Source organism: Podarcis erhardii (assembly GCF_964252035.2).
Source record: "Podarcis erhardii genome assembly, chromosome: 5".
NCBI lineage: Eukaryota > Metazoa > Chordata > Lepidosauria > Squamata > Lacertidae > Podarcis > Podarcis erhardii.
In genome coordinates, this window is record NC_138509.1 from 51853476 (window position 1) to 51872245 (window position 18770).

Sequence of the window (18770 nt, forward strand, 5' to 3'; positions counted from 1 at the left end):
TTAAGTATTTTCATACTTCTCAGCTAACCCAGTAATGTCCCTGAATTCTCATTAAAAAATGATCTCCATAATCTTGCTTTACCTCATTAAGAAAACTGCAATTTGAGGAACAAGAATAGAGCTTCAACAGGGAGAAAAGGTCTGTGATTTCATTTCTAAATCTTCAGTCTTAGCTTTCCGAAAGTAGTACAGTAGCCATCAAACCCAAGTATAAATTTTATTTGTAAAGTTTGTAAACAATGACATGTTCCAAAAAGAATGGATCCTTATGTTTATTAAATCATCCTCTAATGGTTGTTTAGATATTTTTATATAGGATGATCTATGTGCACATTAGCTAACAGAGTTGGTGTGGTGTAATGGTTAGAGCATTGGACTAGGACCTGGGAGACCAGGGTTCAAATCGCCACTGAGCCATCAAGCTCACTGGGTGACCTTGGGCCAGTTGCCATCTCTCAATCTAACCTACCTCACAGGGTTGTTCTGAGGAGAAAACGGGGAGAAGAACCACCATAACCACCACCTTGAGCTCCTTGGAGGAAAGTGGTATATAAGGGTAATAAATGAATGAATAATAAATACAGAATCACACACAAGCCTTATAATCCAATATTCAACATAGGTTGAATACCCCCAAATACTACTGGACTACAACTCCAATCATCCCTTTCCATTGGACATAGTTGTTGGGACTGATGGTATTTGGAGTCCAATAACATCTAGAAGGCCACAGGTTCACCTGTGCAACATAGGAAGAACAAACCAAGAGGTAGGACTAAGGAACTAGCAACAAATCAGAATGAAATGAAAAATCAGGACTGGAGAACAAACCAGATAGCATAAAGAACATGCTAGGATAGAGTAACACACCAGAACCAAAGAAGACCTTGTTGCTCAAGCAAAGCTCATCCAGAAAAAGGAAGCCCCTTATACTCCTCCTTTTTTAGAAAGATTCAGCCTGGGTGTGTGGAATAAGTTCAGAAGGGTCTTACCTAAAAAGAGGCTCTTCCAAGTGAGGACAGCCACCTCCTGTTCTATTAACCCTGATGGCTATGTTCTACTGACACTGTCGGGGGCAGTATGATTCTGAACACCAGTTGCTGAAACCCACAGGAGGGGAGACTGCTGTTGCACTCAGTTCCTGCTTACACCCTTTCCACCTTCAACTGGTTGACCACTGTGGCAACAGAATGGGCCATTGGCCTGATCCACCAGACTCTTCTTATGTTTTTAGTGGTTCACCACAGGCAGATTCCAACAGCTCTGATATCTGGATGCTGCTAACACAGTGGTTTTTGATACCATGGACTATATCCTCCTTCTGGACTGCCTGTAAGGGTTGGAGTTTGAAGGTATCTGAAAGGCACCACACTCCATCTTGTAGATCTTTCACATACAACCTGGAACAGATAGATACTATGATTGTGAGCACCCTATCTAAACCATACTGCATCTACGAGGCAGGATGCCCAAAGGAAACTTAAAAAACCCCAAATCCCTTTTGAATAGACTCTTTCACTGCTGTTTCACTACACCTGCTCTGATGCTGGCATCTATTAACATTCCACTGAAGCAATTGGACAGGCCGTACCTGGTACACTCAAAAGAACAAGAGGTGCTTTCTACATGGTCTCATCAGGACCATTCAAGCAAAAGACAAGCAGTCAAGAAAGGAAGAATGCCCATTAAGAGGGAACAATTTGTGGAATACAAATTCTCATATAGTCACATGATATTTTCAGGAGCAACAATATACTTAGAACTAGATCCAGTCACAGTTAAGCACTTTTAAGTCCCATTGATTCCAATAGAAGGGAGTTAAACTCATAGAAGGGTTAATCAGGAGCTGAACTCTTTTTCCAACAAAATAAATTGATGAAAGTTAAGTATATATGCAATGAAGCCACTGAAATAAATTGGACTTAAAATGTCTCAATTTTGACTGGAGCAGATCCAATAATTATTCCTTAACTGTCTTATATAGTGCCTTTATTAAGTGAGATCTTAGAATTTTGAATAAACACTCATAAACTAATAGGACATTTTGCACTGCTGTATTTTGCTGTGCAGATTTAAATATTTCTCTTCCCTCTGTATAATCAAAGCATAAATTAACGGGAATTCTAAGAAACCTAGAAATCAATTTTGAAATCAATACACTTTTGAAAGATTCAGCCCACCATCTTGGTTGAAAATGGCATCCAACTGTATTCAAACACAGAGGAAAAACCTGCTCCTTGATCTCAGGAACTACCATGTAAAATTTGGTTAAAATACACTCATATTAGAGTGCTCTGTAGACTGATAGCTGTAGTCTTATATATACTAGCCTTTTGCGCTCTTTCACTCTTGTCTGATGTTCCTAACACTTCTTTTAGACTTTTTTGGACTTTTCTATATTTTCTGTTTTAACTCCTTTTAGTTTTCTTTAAAGTGGTTTTTTTTTAAAGATTTTTAAAGATTTTAAATCATTGTACCCCTCCCTCATTATGCTGGTCTACGACCGTAAAAAAGTGTTGTTGTTCACACACACATGTATGAATGGATAACATAATTTGTTGGCTTTAGGGCTCTGCACAGTCCCTCCCACTCGGGTTTCTAACCTGGCCCAATTTGCGGGAGGTACTGCAGTGCTGCTGTACATGCCTGGCTGCTGTGCCAGACCAGCTTAGCCTCCTCATTCTGCACACCACCACCCCATTCAGGTAAAGCAATAGAAATACTTAACAAACTGACCAATCATGTCGGTTCATGCCCCCCTCCCGCATTGCTGTCTCCAGTGTGTCCTGGCTCAGTGTGGTTCAGGCCACACTGGTTGCCACCCGCAAACATTCCCAAGCATAGACCAAAACCTGCTTCTCAATCTCAGGAACGGTCATGTCAAATTGGGCAATGATATCTTCAGAGGCATCCATGTTGGTGCACTTTAAAAACTGAGCCAATTGGGCAATGGCACACACACCAAACTGGGTGATGGTATCTTCAGAGGCATCCAAATCAGTGGTTTGTTTGTCTCCATGTTATGCACCTTCATTGCAGCTTGCTGCACTATCATGGCTTTGTTTACTGTTCCTGCTGCACCCACACCCTTCTGCTATCTGATTTTGCAGCCAAAATCAAAGGGGAGTAAAGAAACACAACCGATAGGATTGTAAATATTCATTCATCATGATCACCATTGTTTATAGGTATCTTTTGAAAAGAGGATTATTTTCCCACCGTGGAGAAACTAATTCAAAATCCCAGCAAGATTAGCTTGCCCCAGTCAGAAGGCAGAGGAACAGCAGCTGCTAGGAGCCTGCTCCCCCTTGCTTCCAGAATGAACTTGGCTGTGCTAGTTGATCAGTTGCCCTGTAATTGTAAAGGTGAGGGGATGGGCATTTGGCCGTGAGCCAAAAATGGAGGGCTACAGAAAGGTGGTGTCTGTCTTTCATAAATAGAAATTAAGAACACAAGAAGAGCTCTGCTGATTAGAGCAAAAGCCATCTGCTTAGGGCCGTCCCATCCAGGAAGCAGATTGAAGCAATTGCATCAGGCGATGGAACCCAATGTACAGCGGCACAGGTGCACCTTCCAGCTGCTGCCAGAAAAGTGTGGAGAAGCAGCTGCAGCAGCTTTTGGGTTCCGGCAAGATCCCAATGAGATTTGCCAGGCCCCCGAAGTCTCAGCCGTGTGACCCTGGCAAGCCAGGCTTCAGCAGGGGTGGCAAGGGAACCTGGGTGGTGAGCAACAGGTGGCACACGTGCAGGGCAGCACCATCCCGTTTCACCTCAGGTGGCAAAACAGGACAGGCCGCCCCTATACTATTCCAGCAACTTATTCTTACAGTGTTAAACCTATGGGAATCCTGTGAACAGGACCTGAGTGCAAAAGCACTGTCCCCATCTTTGAGACTCAGCAACTGGTATATGTGGTTGTCACTTTTCATTATTTTAAAATGTTAACAGATATTATTGCAGGCTACTTCAAGGATGAAGCAGGGAATAAAATATAGTCTACCACTTTGAAACCTCGCCTCTTGAGCCAGTGGCAGCAGACAAAACTTTGGGGAAAAGCAAGGCGACGGGGCTTGAACTCCATGGCAGATTAGCTGCTATGCACACAAAAGATCCCAGTCCAATCATCAGCTTCTCCATGTAGGTCTTGGAGAAACCCTCAGACTGAAATCTTGGACAGACACTACAATTCAGTGTGGGCAGTACTGAGCTGGTCCGACTCATAGCAGCTTCCTGTGTTCCTATGATCTATCTATGCACACACACTGTTTAAAACCATAGTTAACTAAAGCAAGGAAATTTGTCCCACTCCAGGCAAGCATAATTGACAGCAAGGCAACTCCAAACCAAATGAGTCTTCCAGACGTTTGCAGGGCACACAAGTGTTTGTGGGTTGTCAATCAGGCATGCCTCAAGCAGGCACTTTGCATAGGCAAAGGCCACAAATCAGAGCCCACTGTGAGCCGGATATTTTAGGTACAGTTCTCCTAGTGCTTGGAACTCAGTTTTTTCCTGGTTCTAAATAGCAAGAAGGAAGTTCCAATTATGCGTACAGATTTGATCTGCAGGATTGTGCCTGAGGTCTAAACAGCTTTTGCCGTTCAAATATAAATGCAACTATACTAGCCTGAGGAAGCTTGCTCTAGTGCAGTGTTTCCCAACCTTGTGCCTCCAGCTGTTTTTGAACTACAACTCCCATCATCCCTGACTAGCAAGACTAGCGGCAAGGGATGATGGGAAGTGTAGTCCAAAAACAGCTGGAGGCACAAGGTTGGGAAACACTGCTCTAGTGGTCCATTAGTGCAGTGCAAGCGGGGGTGGGGTGAACTCTAGCTTTTGTTAATTGCTGGATTCAGATCTGACTAGACTCCCTACCTCAACCCCAAAGCGCAGCCTGTTGAGGTTAACCCAGGGACTGGACCACAAATACAGCTGCCTCTTTGCTTCTCCTATTGTCTGAACTTCAGACAGCTATTAAAACACAATATGACCTTCCTTTCAAGGCCATTTCAGAACTCTCCCAATACCAATATCAGTGCAAACTTTTACCTAGACAGTTGGGAGTGGGTGGGAACAGAGATTCTTCTGAACTTCTCTAGACAATATAAGAGATATGATATTAATACAGAGAACAATTTGTACGGGGGGGGGGGGATGGTTTGATGCATTACTAGAACTTTCCTCCCCACTTAAATGGTTATTTTCATTTATTATATGTACAGCTTATTTAGCACTCTTAAAAGTTACCTGTGCATGAATGTGGTTGTTTTCTAAAGCACATTCTGTACTTGCATTGCAAGATTGTGTGTGCGTGCCCCCCCCTTCCCTCGATGGTGGATTATAAACCTCAATCCTAGAAGCAGCTGAGTCTGAGCACTCTTGCTGAATCAGCAGAGCTGTAAGAGAACACAAACACCCTAATGGAGTTACCGAGATAACTAATTTGCTCAACTGAGTCCACAGTAATTGGTAGTTTGCAAGATTGTGCCTATAGAGAATGCAATACCTGAATGAATACATAGTATTTCTGTTGTGGCATAGACCCAAATGGACATTTTTCTCCACAAATGGTAAAATCATAAATGGATCAACACCAGTAAGCTAGTGTCTAAAAAAACTTTTCTCAAATGTTAGGACTAACCCCCCCCCCCCAGCATTACCAACAAAGGGATATTACTGCTCTTCAACTAATGCTTTGAGGGCATCTCATGCATTAACTAGTTATAATCCTTACAAAAACCCTGCAAGGCAGGGATGGGGAATGTTCTAACCCTCGGGATATTGTTGGACTCCACCTTCCATCAGCCCCAGGCAGCACAGCCAATGGTCAGGGATGATAGGAACTGTAGTCTAACAACATCTGGAGGGCCGCAAATTCCCCCTCCTTGCTGTAAGGACAGTCATTTTTATTATCTCCCACCCATAGAGACTCTTGAAGAAAGTAAAAATCAGCTCAGTATCTGTTTTAAGTCCAGTTGGTGTCACTGCCCTTTGCTATTAGACTAGGGTGGACTATGAATCTCAGTAAACGGGACTGTGCATCATGGAACCAGCTGAAAAGAATCAAAAGGCTGTCTAATCTAACCTGTTGTTTTAAGAGTAGACTAGAAAATCCTTCTAGTCCGCAATGTGGCCCAAGCAGAGAGTGAAAGCATTGCAGGAAGGCTCTGGCAGAGCAAATAGCTGAGAATGAGTTCTGCGAAGGAGCCAAGCTACACACTGAAAGTTGTTCCAGTTAAAGATGCCACAACACTAACCTCAATAATTTAGAAGATGTGATTGCCTGTGACAGGAACATTTTTCTCCCAGATGAGTGCATAGTGGTTTAAATAAATTTAGATGAGGGGAAATGTTCTATCTTGTCTCTCCTTCACCCAAACCTCAAACTAGTTTGGAGACAGGAGAGGAAGAAGCCGCTTCACACCAGATCAGACTCCCCTCTCCCACATCTGATCCACTATTGTCTGCTTTGTGTTTCCCTGCTCCTCCAGAGCCTTGTAGTCTCCAGAGACTTTCCCACAATCTGCTACCAGTTCCATTTTACCTGGAGATACCATGGAGTAGGACTGGCACCTTCTGCAAGTATTTATGTGCTCTGCCACTGAGCTTTGATCCATCCCTAAAAGGACCAACTTTTAGATCTAGCTTCATTTTGGCTCAGTTCGCTTGGGTAGCCCTACACAATGCAGAGAGGGTCATCTCAAGAACAAATCTAGACTCAATCCAGACATTCAGGATAATCTAAATCTCACATAATTAAAGAAAATTAAATATGTGCTTAACTCTCCCCCACTGAAATTGAAGAGTTCCTGTGGATGAGGACAAAGCTTCCTATTGCAGATGTGGAAGTCCGTCCCTCATCTAACTAACATTACTTCTGAATACTTTAGTGTTTGCATTAAGCAAGCAAGTAGACAGTATGGAAGGAAACTTTTATTTAGGAAATGGGGGGGTCTTTGATGCCATTAAATGTTTTTTCTTATTCAAAAGCACTCAGAAGATGATAGATAAGTAGACTGGCTGATGTATAAATCAAAGGTGAATAAACTGCTGAACTGCAGTGCCTCCTAAACTGTACTACTAATTATAATTTAGCAATCATGCCTCAACAACATCTCTTGGACTCCAGCAACCATGGTTCTGAAATTATTACACACAAGTACAGTATCCCTGCTGAAATCAAATGAATCAATTCAAAATTGCAGCTATAGATATCAGGTGCATATACAGATAAGATATACATTATCAAGTGTGGGAACAACTAATATTTTTGCCACGTGACTAGGTGGAGCACCACAATGATGAGCAATTTAGTTCTGTGGTATTAGTATAGCTATGACATTCTTTTGCGCAATATGTGGAGATAAAAACATATATTTGTTAAGGTTTCAGTTTGTTTTAAGTGTATTTGTTGCTTTTGTGTTTTGAACTGTTTTAAATTATCTTCTGTGTCACCTTGATACAGTGGATTGGAAAGTGATTTGGTAAGTCACTAATAAAAATAATAATATACTACTTTGCATCACAAAAGCTCACAAAGGGTTTACAAAGTGAAAGCAAAAAATAATAATATGCAAAACAATACCAAAAAAATTACCTGCAGTATGGAAAACATCAAAACAATAAACATCAAACTCCATGACGTAGAATTGCATTCAATGCACTGATGCTCAGAGCTCACCCATATTTCCGTTTGCCCCTTCCCTTTCCTCTGGCAGGTTCCTAGAGCCCACCCACCTCCTCCCCAAAGCTGGGAAAATGCTAACTAGGCTTTGGGAAGGAGGCGGGAGGACTCTGGGAAGTAAAACGCCTCCCTTACCAGGCTTTGGGAAGACAGTGTAAATGCTGAGGGAGGCATTAAATGTTGCCAGGGGCCACCAAAAAAGGCCTTGAGGGCTACATGTGGCCCTCGGACCATGTGTTGAACCACTCTGTTCTAGGAACCACCAGTGAGAGGCGAGTGCAGGGTAGGGACTAAAGATGGACAAACAACCTGAGAAGGAGCAGCATGTATCAGAGGTACCACTCCACCCCAACACCTCATACACCCCATAATATGATATAGAAATGGATATGGTTGTGATATATAACAGTACATCCCATTTCTACTCAGAAATAAGTCCCATTGAGTTCAATGAGGTTTACCAAGAGGTAAATGGGTATAGGATCACTATAATATTTTACTATGCCTACCAAGCACAACTATTAGTAGGTATTCATCAGTAGCCAAGAAATACATTTCCAAGGGAGTTTTTAAATACAAATTATTGTGTTCACCATTTTGACTGGCAAATATCTATAATAAAATTATGTTTCGAATTCATAACAGACCAGCACATTTTCCATAGTGCATTTCTTCAGGGTAATGAAGTCTTTACTGCTAGTGACCTTATGACAGCACATAGACTCCTAATTCTTTCCTAAAGAATTAGAGAGAAAATGCCTGGATTTTCTGTGTTAATTATGATGTGTAGATTAGTTCCAGAGCACGAATTTGTATGGATATGGATGTATAAATGTACATACGTGGTAACCTTCAGGGCATGGTGTAAAACTCATATAATTATATAAACTGTTTCAAAATTGGGAGCTACATGATTATAGGGGCAGTTAAAGGATGGAAATGAATGGTTTTTAAAGAAACTAATTTGCATTGGTTTACTGTGGAGTGGAAATATGGTACTATTATTTAATATGAAGACAATATTTATTTATTTTAAGTATGTGTAAGCTATGACTTCATCTAAAAGTATATATCAGTATGGGATATATCAAACTTTAAAATCCACAATGGAATATGTGATATTTATTTGATACTTTCTATTACAGCCCATGTTGATTATGCTTAAAAACAGACTTACATGATGGTAGAAGAGCCAGCGGGAAGTGTTAAAAGAACCCTAGAAGAAATAAAACAGTTTGGTCAAGTTGCAGGTTTTTATTTAAACAAGAGAAAGACTAAAATTATTGCGAAAAATATGGACCAAGAATTAATAGAGGAAATGCAACAAAGTACAGGGCTGGAAGTGGTGAATAAAGTGAAATATTTAGGAGTATGGTTAACCCCCAAGAATATTGATTTGTTTCAAAATAACTATGTACCTGTTTGGAATGGGATAAAAAGGGATCTTGGAGGTGTGGGGAAGATTGAAGCTATCTTTTTGGGGAAGGATATCTACGATAAAGATGAGTGTGCTGCCAAGGATGTTATTTCTATTCCAATCACTACCGATAATAAAAGGGGCATCAATTTTCAAAGAATGGCAAAAAATAGTTTCAAGATACATCTGGCAGGGCAAGAAGCCAAGGATTCAGTTTAAGTTATTAACAGATGCGAGAGAAAGAGGTGGCTTCGCCCTGCCAGACTTGAAACTATATTATGAAGCATCATGCCTCTGTTGGTTAAAGGAATGGATTAAATTAGTGAATGGAGAGTCGTTAGATTTAGAAGGATTTGATAATAGATTCGGGTGGCATGCATATCTGTGGTATGAAAAGAAAAAAAATCATAAAGGATTTGAAAACCACATCTTCCGAATATCATTGATAGAGGTGTGGGAGAGGTATAAAAATTTGTTGGAACCAAGACTCCCCCATTGGCTTTCATCATTGGAAGTGATGAGTGTGAAAAAGATAAACATGAGGGGGAGGTGGATAACTTATGGAGAATTGATAGTAAGAGAGGGGGGGGAATGGAAAATGAAGACTTATGAAGAGGTGAAAGAACTTGTTTATGATTGGTTGCACTACTACCAGATTAGTGAAATGTTTAAAAAAGACTGTAAAATGTGTGGAAATGAAGGAAAAGAATCAAAATTTCAAATAGAGGTATTGAATAATGAGTATAAAAATTTGTCTAAAATGTATAGAATGTTGTTGGAATGGCATACAAAAGATGAAGAGGTGAAATCAGTAATGATACATTGGGCCAGAGACTTTGGCTATAATATACAATATGATGATTGGACGAAATTATGGAATGAAAGGTTAAAATTTACGGCATGTACAGCGTTGAAGGAAAATGTAATGAAATGGTATATAGATGGTACATAACGCCAGTTAAATTAGGTAAAATGTATTAAACATGTAACAAGTGTTGGAAATGTAAAGAAAAAGAAGGAACTTTCTATCATATGTGGTGGGAATGCAAAAAGGTGAAAGGCTTCTGGGAAACGATATATAAGGAATTGAAAAAGATGTTGAGATATACATTTGTTAGAAAACCAGAAGCCTTCTTACTAGGATTGGTAGGTAATGAAATTAATAGAAAAGATTGTAAACTTTTCCAATACGCTGTAACAGCTGCAAGAATACTTCTGGCGCAAAGATGGAAGCAGGAAGAAATTCCAGCTGTAGAAGAATGGAGAATGAAACTGACTGAATATGCGGAATTGGATAAATTGACTGGGAAGATTCAATATCAGAAAGACCAAAAGTTTATCGAGGACTGGGGGAAATTTACAGATTATCTGAAAAGCATATGTGATACACAGACAATGCTTGTTGGTTTTGAAGAGTCTCTGTGAAAAATTAAGAAATATTGTAAAAAAGAAGTAGGAGAAAGGAAGAGGAATGGTTAAAGGCAATAATAAGTTCAGAAATGCGTTAACAATAGAAATTTTAACGAAAGATTGGCAGAGAAACTGAGGGAAGTCAAAAATTGATGAATGTGAGAGTTAATATGAGTTGATTGTATAAAAATGTTTGGAAAATGAATAAAAAAGTATTATAAAAAACAACAACAGACTTACATAGTCAAATATTTCATGTTTCGCAAGAGAGAGATAAAGAGAAGAAAGTCATGATTCAGCCAAGGTTTCACACTTTTAAAACCTGTTTCTTTTCAATTGGTGAGTTAATAATTATCCTGAATAATTGTTTGTTTTACTAAATTTACATAATTGCCTCATATATAAAGGCTTTTCAAAATGAAAGTTTATATTTTCAGAAAAAATGCATTGCCATCCATAATTAAAAATTGTCCAGAAACACCAATTCTATTCCCAATATCTTGTTTCTTCTTAAAATATAAGCTAAAATTATCTATGTGGTTTCTTCTTTTTTTTAAAAAAACCATCTAAATATCTAAAATAGCAAGATTAAAATAATTTACTACCTTTGTCTTTTTAGTTGACTTTTCCTAGCATCTTTCTATTCTGTCTCAAAACACGTTATATTAAGCATGCATTTTGAAAAGCAGTTGTCTATAGTTCTTTGTAATAAAATACATTTTAAGAAAACCAGCACTTACTTCAGAGCTGGGATGGGGAACTTGTACATGCCCAGATGATGTCAGGTTTAGCGCTTCTCCCACAGAAGACACAGAATGCTGGCAGTTTAAGTAGCTGAGGCTTATTTCTCAACAACAGGCTTACAGCAGTCCAAGCTTCCACAACTCATCCTTTGCCATCAGAGTCAGTTGACTCAACTGGCTTCTGACCCCTCCCAAGGCCAGATATGCACCACGTCCTCCCCCGCCTCCTGCTGGCCCGCCTCTGCTCTGATCACTTGCTCTGCCTCCTACTTCTTGGTGACTCAGGTGCAGCCAATTTCTCTTCCTCTGCAGATTCCTCTCTGCTGGGCATGTCCCTGACAGGTGCTATTGAACTCCAGATGTTGCATAGCCAATTGCTGGGGATTTGGGGAGTTGTAATCTAGCAACACCTGGATGGCCACAGGTTCCCCAACCCTGATTTAGATGCGTTACATAAAAATGCTGGCTTTTTAAGGCAATACAAGAGTCCCCCCACCTTCGCAGGGGTTATTTTCTGGGCCCCCGAACACATAAGTGAAATTGCTAAATGTGGGGAGCACCCTCTCTGCCACTTTGTCTTCAATCCATACTCAAAATACTGTATCCAAAAGATATCCACAACTAGAATTGAAGCTCAGGGGCTGGCGGTAGGCTTGAGAACGTGCGGAAAAGTAGCTGCTGCTGCTGCACTACCCTGCACACCAGCTGCTAGGTGGGGAGGCTGAGCAGCATAAACAAAGCTCCATTGGACCGTCTGTCTCTTCCAGGCTTCCTCGGCCCTCACTGATGTCCTCGGGCTCGGGGGGGGTGTCCTCCTCACGAGCCACAAGGACTCTCCAGCTGTCTCCCACCATTTCAGGGTTTGAATTGAATTGCTATACTTTTCCGTATATAACACGCCCCCATGTATAAGACGCCCCCTAGTTTGGGGGACTAAAATTTTAGAAAAGGGGGGGGGGAGATTTGTTCAGCTTTGGGGGGGGAGGGTGGCCCAGAGTTGTTGAGCTTTTTTGGGGGGGATTGCTGAATATCACTCACCCGCCTGGCCAACGCTAACACTCCTCCTAACATCTGTCCCCTCACTGGTAGAAGCAGCCAATTGACGCAGCAACACCCAATCAAAGCCACTCCTTGCCGCTGACCCCAATAACACGCTGCAGACCATCTCCAGCTCACGAAACCAACCAATCCCAAGTCCCCGCTGGGCACTACCCATGTATAAGACCACCCCCTGCTTTAAACATAATTTTTCAGTAAAAAAAATCATAGTCTTATACATGGAAAAGTATGGTATTTATTTCCTAGTGTCATGTGTAAATGTGGTTGCGTGCGAGTTGATTGCTCAAAGGGGGAGGGGTGCCTGTACATAAAATTGCCACAGTCCATAGGTATCTTGAAGTTTCTTGAGAAAGATGGCTGTTTGATGCATTTCTGCTCAAAACAGCTTCTATCCAGATTGCAAATGTAAACCATGGTTAAACTGAGGCACGTACACTTGAGACTGCCGTTGCGCATACACAGGTTGACAGCTTCACTGAATAGGAAGAGCGCCGTCTGAGTATTGGCGTTTCATTAACTTGACTCGCAAAGCTCTCATAAGAGCTACAGCTTACCTGGACAGGGCTAGGGCAGGGCAGGGCAGCGGCAAGGTCAGCATTCTATGGTCTTCCAGGAGCGGTGCTGGGCTGGTAGCTGGGTGGCACAGCAAGTCAGGCCCACCGCAGTAACTGTTATTGGCTGAATAAACTGGATAAACTGAAGGTGAATCCTGAAAAGATGGAGGCTTTGTGGGTTGCTGGTTCTCGAGTCAAGTTGCTGGGTTGACAACCTATCCTGGATGGTTGCTATTCTCCTAAAAAAGAAGGTATGTAATCTAAACCAGTGGTGGTGGTGCATACAATTAGAGTTTTTCAATCACTGGACTACAGTCTTTTTGAATAAAACACAGAGTTGTGAAATACTGGGAAGTATAAAAATGAGGACAACCTCACAGACCCAAATTATATCTCAAGTTAGGTCTCTATTATTTTACTTGAATCAATATGCCATATGATAACATTTCCCCTCCTAATCTAGCAATGGTAATTGAATTGTGAACTGCATATTTAAACGGGCGCTGCACATGTGATGTTGATTCACAACTAGATGTGCAGACTCACTTCATGCTATCAGCTCTTAATAGCTGGTAGGGCTAATGAAGAATAAATATTCCCCAGTGCAATGCTCATTGCTAACCTAAATTGATTTAAATTAAATAAGCATGTCTAAGCTTGATGACATTGAGTTGTTTAATATATATTTTAATATATTTTACAAAAACTCAGGATCATGAATGTGGTCACGGAGATAATTCCTGCCAACATTAGCAAATTGTCTTGATTTGATGTTTGAAAGCAGTCCTTTGCAGATTTTGATTTTAATTCCCACTATTCCATGCTTGACTCTGCTTAGCTGTCATTGAATGCCCCAGTTCATTCATACGCTTTCAACCCTTTGCAATGAATTCTGGTAGCCACAGGACAGACCTCATCTGCCTCCTCCCACCTATGGAATGGGGTTCTGTTTGCCTTGCCCTACATTTCAGCAATGTCTGATCAAGCTGTTATATAAAGGACAAAATTGATTCTATGGGGTATATGATACATGGACCATATCTTGGGTCTGATGTGCAACAGCAAAGGAAATCTGAGGCATATCTTACTCTTTGGTGAAACTTCACATCCTTGAAGTGTTATTAACACATTGGGTCATATCCCTTAGGTAAATTATTAATAGTAATAATGTTATTTTTGTTAAAATTGACATTTCCTTTCATCTCAGCCCATTTACCTTAGTAGCAACCACCACACACACACACTCACACAAAGGGAAGTTGCATTTCCCCATTTCCCCTCTCATCACTCCACATGTGCGCTTTGGGGAATGTACAGTAATCTGCAAAAAAGCTTTCATGCTCTCAGACTTACCAAAGCATGCAATATTAATTGGGATTATTAATTGTATTTACTGCGCTGGCAAAGTCTAACCTCGTTAAAGGCCAGTGGAAAGACATGGGATGAGATCTGTCATTTGGAACATCCCGCCTGCTGCCTCCTCTCTTAAATCAAAGAGGGAAAGGGAGAGAAATCCCCTCAATTTCATTAATCAGCCGTTTTCTTACAAGGTTTTGCCTTTTGTTTTGCTGCACTTCACAAGGAGAAGGTGTGTTTTCCGGGCTGCTTTGAGATCTTGGCAGTTAATGGAGCTCTTTTGATTTTTAAATAAGACTTATTCCTCTGAGTGTACAGTATAAACCTAGCAGGCAAGGGATTGCGCCTTTAAGTTCATCACTTTCCCCCCAGTGCTCTAAGTGGAAGGATTGGACTGAAACTTTAAACATTTCTAGCCATACCTAGGATATGTATAATTTATAAGCCACACACCGTTTGCTGTCAAATAGGCGATTGATCTGACTCGGATCTCGTTAATTATCCTCCACATACATTATACGTTAACAGATCTTCAGTATACTGTGTATCAATATTAATAAGATTATAAAACACTATTGATAATTAGGAAGAGAAATAGACCAGGCCTTTGATTCACTCTGTTACTAACGCCCCTGCATCTCTAGATTAAAAAGGGACCACTTTTCATTTAATAATACCAGATCAGTACATCCATCTTCTAAAATGCTTTATTAAGAGAAAGCCAAGATTTGCATCCTTGTGCAAAGGGCTATTTGAAATTGATTACGGAGGTATCATTGATGTGTGAGAAATTTGTTTCTGAGCCTCATCTAAAGGGGGGTCTTAATAGGGTGGGAGGGATTTAAGGTGGAGCACTATACACTTTGATCTTTGATCTGCAAATTTCTAACCCCCCTCCCCCGCTCTCTCTGTCAAGCTGTATTTGGAGAGCCATATTGTCTTGTTTGGGAGGAAATTAAATAGGACATCATCTTCCACACTTTAAAAATAAGACAACATCTGTTTTATTGCATCTCAAAGGAGGAGAATGGCAAATGAAAAAGCAGAAAGAAATAAAAATATTAATATATGGTATCTACATATTTGATAGCATTTAATAAGAATTTTTTTCTTACTCCCTGGCCCTTTCTGCATGTCGCCTGGAATCCGTAGTTAATATGACCTGGCATTCCTATTTTCAAAAGACATCAATTTATTAACTTCAAACAGAAATCTTGCCACTAACTAGAACCCTTGGAAATGTTTCGCATATAAATTAAAACATGTGCATGTTGCTATTCCTAAAATTTCATTACGAAGGGGAAAACATACTCTAACAGACTCAGGGGAACTTAAAATTTGGGATTTTAATTTCAGGTTTGTGCAGTCTATATGCAAACAAAATCAGGTATGCAGATAATAAAATCAATACTGATAGACTAATTGATTAGGAAACAGAGGCCACATATTGAGAGCCATTAGTACTATGGCTTGGATCATCTTCCTGACAGTACGGTATATTCTCAGGCTCTGAAGAGGTTCTGCCCATCCAGACTAGCTATTGGGACTTCCTAGATCAAAACAGCTATGATTTCCTGTTTTGGCTGGGCCTTTACTCCTAGCTTGGTCTGTGGCACTGACTCTATGTCTCCTCGCATCCCTGATTCCTGGCACAACTCTGGCACTGCTATTGATGGGCACCAGACTGCTATGCAGGATTTAAAAACAGCATAGACAGGCATAGCCTTTGCCAACCTCGTGCCATCCAGATTCTATGGACAATTACTAGACCACTGGTCCTACTGCCTGGAGCGGATGAGAGTTGCTGTGCAAAGCATATGGAGGGCACCAGACTGGCAAATTCTGGACTAACTGAACCAGTATGAGGAGGAGGCTTGATTCTTGATAGTTGGGATTACCAGAGGCAGAGGGTCCCCACCCAAATAGGATGTCTGGCTGTCAGTCGGTCCTAAGCAGAAAAGGAAAGTATGGAACTTGGAGATGATTAAGAGATACCAGTAAAGCTTGCTGGACTTGAACCTAGATATGAACAACCTAGATGGCTCTTAATGCTCACCTTAAAGAAAAAACAAGCATTGCTGATTCCAAACTGCTCCAGAACAGATTAAAATGTTGTATTTGAAGGGTAAATGAAATAAACACATCCTGATTATTTTTCATGAAGAGAAAACAAGACGACACTTTAAAAAACGTTATTCCCCAAAGGTTTTCCAGGTTATGGTTTAATGCAGTAGGTTGACACGCAAACTCGATCTCACCCTTGATATATGCTGTCCAACGTTGCTCTCTGTAGAATGGCAACTGGCAGAAATTGTAATGGTTGAAAGAGAGAGAGTTTGTATCACAACCAGGGCTGTAGCCCTCATTTCCCCAGAGCTTCATTTGCTTTGATCCTCTGGAGAGCATTGTGAGAGAAATTGTGAACCTCCTGTTTCTGCCTGTCTTCTTTTTACACACACTGGTTTTGCAAGGAAATAGAGGGTTTTAACATTTTGCCAAGCCTTCACCAGGAATTAAACCTTCTTCATTAATCCAGTCTTCGATAACTGCTGGTTAAAAGCTGCAATAAATATTTCATACTTGATTGTGTTGCGTTCCTTGCTGTGTTTATTAAATGGAGGTTTCTCATAATTCCAGTTATTCATTTTAATAGGTCAGGACTTGGCTGTGATTTAAACAGACCACTGAGGAAATAGCCGTGGTTAAACATTGTAACAATATGGATTATTAATTTAATTGGCCAGCTATTACTTGTTTTGACTCTGTGCTAACATATTTAGCTCAGTCTCTCGTGGCCTATAAACCACAAAGGTCATGACTCCAACATTCACAAGAACGGGAAAAAGAGAATCAGGACTGAGATTATGAGGGAAAATAGAGGAACTGTGTGGGGAAGCAAGAGTGGGAAAGGCTAAGGGCTTGCTGGAGGCAGTGCAGGGCAAAAGGGGATTTATTTAGTAGCTTAGCAATAGAATATCCCTCTAAACCATCGTCCGAACTGGCAGCTGCTTTCAGTCAGTATCTCTCAAAGGTGATTTCAGGCAGGGTTTTTTAAAATCTTTAGATATAATGATGTTAACCCCACGCATTTAATAACACCTTTTCTTTATTTCTTGCTTTTCTCTCTGATGATGCTAAAAGATAATATACCATGCAAAATATCCCTTCATCAAGTGCATTATTTGTAGGCGAACAAAGAAGTCGGTCCTCATCATTCTATTCCCCACCTCCTCGCAGCACCTTTGTTGAAACCACTTCGGGATGCTAGTTAGATACAGTGGGGTGAAAAGGGTACCTTCCAAAGGGCATGCTGGTGGAAGCAATCAAAATAAGAGGTACAACATGGAAAATTGTAAGGTTTTTTAAAAATCTCCTGAGCACAACAGAAGCAAGCCAGACCGCTCTGCATGAAAGAAGCCAGGGTTTTGTTGTCAATGCTGCTGCTGTTGCTTTTATTTAATGCAAAACCCACCCAGTGCCACTAGGTGAATTTGCCACACCAAACAGAAGCAAAATATGACCTTGGCAGCTATGCAGCCACATTTAGATGATGGGAAGAAGAGCCCTGCTGGATCATACTAGGGGCTCATGTAGTTCTGTTTCTCACATACCCACCAGACACTTGTGGGAAGCCCACAACCAGGGCAAGAGCACTCACTGGTTCACAATCTCCAACAAATGGTTCTCAGAGGTATGCCATCAAGACTGTGCAATTCAAGTGGGTTTGGTACTCCTGCGCAACAAACCTACTTCCAGCAAACAAACAAACATACAAGACTTTTTGCAGTTAGTAAAGTAATGGGGAAAGGCAGTGGAAATTGTGGAATAACACTTGCTTGACACAAATCGGGTCAAATACTCAATAAACAGCAAACATTGTATAACCTCACCACAAACATTTGTGCAAATAAATCAGGTTGCATCTCCCCAAAATGGGTCATGTGGAAAAGGCCTCTGTGAAACTTTGCCATCTGAAATGGGGCATGAAAACTGGAATTCTTAGACCTGGAGATGAAAACCTCAAACAGTCCCAGTCATAAGCAGTCAACAGTAAAATGAGAATTCCTTGCCTCTTTCTACCTACCAGATTCTCTTCTATAGCCCTCAAGTGCTGCCTTGTGCTAGCACAGAACTCATTCCACAGACATTAGCTTCTGCTTACCTTTAACTGACCACAGTACTTACATCATCCTTGAATGTCAGAGTTAGGACCAAAACAGATACTATGTTTGTTGCTGAAAACAAGCCTTCTCTTTGAGGGACAACTATGCCAATTTTATTTAATGAGGTATTTGATAATGTGACCTCAACACTCTCCAACAGGGATCCTACAGCCATGCTTGAAGATGCAAACCTGGAATCTCCTCACTTTCTGAACCAAGCAGTAGTAGATCAAACAAGTAATGGATCATAAAAATTCCACACAATCTTCCACAAATATCACAGCTGTTATATTACGAGTGTTCAAATTCTCAGTTCACATTCCAGGTAGCTGCAGATGGGTTTGTGAAGACTCTCGATGGAATCCTGATCCACACAATAAGCATTTTC

General features: G+C 40.8%; 1 long non-coding RNA gene across 1 annotated transcript in view; it reads right to left on the reverse strand.

Annotated features, from left to right (window-relative positions):
* Positions 1–12886: 12886 nt before the first annotated feature.
* Positions 12887–18770, reverse strand: part of LOC309342532 — a 45173-nt gene continuing 39289 nt past the window's right edge. The window contains exon 4 of the long non-coding RNA XR_014156878.1: positions 12887–13102. This is a non-coding gene — a long non-coding RNA (uncharacterized lncRNA). The remainder of the gene's footprint in view (positions 13103–18770) is intronic.